Here is a 2,955-nt window from a genome sequence, read left to right as displayed (position 1 = left end):
TCTCCAGGACACTCTCACTAACTCAGGTCTAGCAAATCCCAAGCACTGTGCTGCTTGGTTCTGAGTTTCAAATTTCTGGGAGAGACTATCAGTGCACCAATTTAAGTTGGTTATCTACCTCTGGATCAATTGGTGGCAGCCAGGAGGCAAGTTGCCTAAGTCTAAGAAGGCTACTGGGACATTGTTCCTGTGCACTTGAGCTACTCACAGTAAAGAGGAATTGTGTGCTAAGTAGTTGCCCCAAGAGATGTGTATTGTAAGCAAAAAGGGTGCACTGATTCTCTTCCACTGGAGGTGACTATCAGGATATGCAGAAGGCAAAATAGGATTCAGTGGCATTCTGATTACTTCTCCTCCCCACCCCACCACTTCTCTTTAATATCCCAACAGGTTTTTGTCTAAGGCTTAAAGAAAAATTACCTTTATTCTCATGTTTATATTTTAAAACTTTTGTTTAAACTACTGACACTAGATCATATGCCCTCTCATTCAGTTCTTCATCTGAAAGATAATACTGCTAAATGCTTAGGGTGGTCTTTAACAAGCTACTACCCTGCTCAAGAACTTGTAGGGGCTCCCTATTACCTACCATATTAAAACTTCTACATATTTAGAGCTCTTTATCAAATAGCTCCTCTCTGCCTTTCCCAATTCCTTATTAAACGTTTGTTGAATATACAATAACCTCTACTTTCTAGACACTAACATGGATATGGTGACCATATTTGTCAATCTTACTGACAAGAATTTATGGGCAAAATGGAATCAAATATTTATATTCAGACCTTCTTAGAATATTTGTTGCATACATTTGCTATAACTAAAAGGTAAAATAAAACAACAACAAACAAACAAAAAACCCACAGTCTATCTTGCAAAGGCAGTTCTGTGTGGTACAGGCTACTCTCCAACAACCTTTGACCCTATCCAGTCAGAATCCTGGCTGCCCCCAGACCTACCTCGTTCACCCCCGCTTTGCTTTTTCTTTTACTATTTCTTTGACCTAGAAAATCTTATCCTAAGCACCATCATTCTATTGTGTGCCTCCGACTTTAGGAGATTAGGTAAACTATCTTCAAAAAGTTTGTACTTACTGACTTCTCCATACTCCAAACAATCCTTATAGTAGAGCAAAAAGCTGTCTTTGAACATGAGAACATTGCGTGTAATTTTTTTAAATGAATTTGGTAGATTTTATATGGTTTGTAATACTTTAAGATCAACAATAAGTTAAATGATTATGCATTTTCCTTAACCCAACCAACTCCCTTCTTGAAGTAATGTCTCTCTCTTCCTTGGAATTTCCATTGCATTGAGCACAGCTCGTTTTCTATTTTGTATTTTGGTTCTCAGTCAATGCTTGTTTCCTCCGAGATTACAGCTCGTTAGGGGAAAGTACTGTATCTTACTCTTATTTGCACCTCTTCTAGTTCTCAGCACAGTGCCTGGCATACTATATGTGCACAATACATTTTTTTGAATGAAGGAACTAACCAACAGATTTCTATGGTGATATTATTATACCCTTGTCTTCCACATAAGCCTGACAAAAGCCTAAAATAAAACACTTACTGAAAACAGTTTAGAGAACGCTACCTGTGAAATTATTGGTGTGATATAATTCTAAAGAATGTTAGGGGCCCCCTGGCTATATGGAAAGCTATCTGCTCTTCTGTGTTATTTTCACAAGCAAAAAAAAAGAGTAGTAGTTCCTGAGAAATAAGTGCGTACTAATTTTAGAACCTCCTATATTAATGGTTAGCAGCTCTCCTTTCTCAGTGGCAGTATAGTAAAATGGTTAAGAACTTGGGGTCTGAAGTCAGAATACCTGAATTTCAATCTCATCTCCACCACGTATTAGCTATGTGACCTTAGGCGAGTTGTTTAATCTCCCTGTACCTCATTTTCATCACAAGCAAAATGCAGAAACTAACAGTACATACCCTGCAAGGGATGGTGTGAAAATTAATGACATATATGTGTAGTGTTTAGAATAGCCCCTGGCACTTTATTTAAAAGTGATATCAATATGTAGTATTATATTTACCTTACATTACCCATAGGTAAATTTCACTATGTTAAGGGCAAAACAAGTTCTTTTTTTTACCCCCTACAGCACCTAACAGTGTGTAAAAAATACTAGATGCTCAAAAAATGATGACGTGATTGTGTTTGAGATATAAAAACTGAATACACAAGAAAATTAAGGTAAAATGCTAAAAATGTAAATGAAATTAATTTACATTTAAGCGTTCTTGGCATATCATTTACATATCATCAGTTATTTCTTTATAATTAGTTGCTAGATGCTTTATGACTTGATCTTTTTCTTGCCCTCTTCAGAGCATGTAGTTAGGTATAGCCCTCAGAATTCCTGGCCTCCAGACAAGCTGGCTGTTCGGATAGTCTGAGGGAAGAGGTTGTTGCAGCAAAAAGTGGGTTACATTACAGTACTGCTTAGCTGCTGGCGATGAAAGCCCAATAATTTAAGAAAACGGCACACAGGAAGAGTTGGGTCAGCCAAGCACTTTGTGACAGTTCATTTGGACAGTCCGCTGTAGGGTAGTGCGAAGGTGAGTGCCCCAATGCCAGGGTCGTGGGCTCTGATGCCTGAGTGGGCAGCTGGGCTTGGTAGGGGAGGTAGAGCCCGGGCCGAGGCCGCTGGATGAATCATTCTCAGCTCCCCAGCCGGGTGCGGGCGGCAGAACGCTTTGTCCTGGCGCGGGCGGGAGCTGCGAGCGGACTCAGCTCTCGGCGGTGCCCACTCCCTGGACGCTTCTTACGGGAGGACACTGACCTTGCCGCGGGCGGCTGGACTGGCGCAGTCCCGGCTCTGCGGCGCCGGGCGCTGATGGGGAGCGCCCATTGGCACCCGGACCGACGGCTCCCCAGAGCCGGCCGCCGCCCTCCCCTGGTCACTCTGCGTCTCATTCCCGTGCGAGGTCACCAGCTGAG

The 2,955-nt window shown here is 41.9% G+C and overlaps 1 protein-coding gene across 1 annotated transcript in view; it reads left to right on the top strand.

The window, feature by feature from the left end:
• The first annotated feature begins 2,367 nt into the window (after positions 1-2,367).
• The window catches only part of PHF24 (PHD finger protein 24), a 19,725-nt gene continuing 19,137 nt past the window's right edge, over positions 2,368-2,955 (top strand). The window contains exon 1 of the mRNA XM_006916030.2: positions 2,368-2,573. The gene's annotated coding sequence lies outside the window, so the exon portion shown is untranslated. The remainder of the gene's footprint in view (positions 2,574-2,955) is intronic.

Source organism: Pteropus alecto, unplaced genomic scaffold, assembly GCF_000325575.1.
Source record: "Pteropus alecto unplaced genomic scaffold, ASM32557v1 scaffold206, whole genome shotgun sequence".
NCBI classification, from domain to species: domain Eukaryota; kingdom Metazoa; phylum Chordata; class Mammalia; order Chiroptera; family Pteropodidae; genus Pteropus; species Pteropus alecto.
This window is presented reverse-complemented; position numbering and strand designations above follow the sequence as displayed.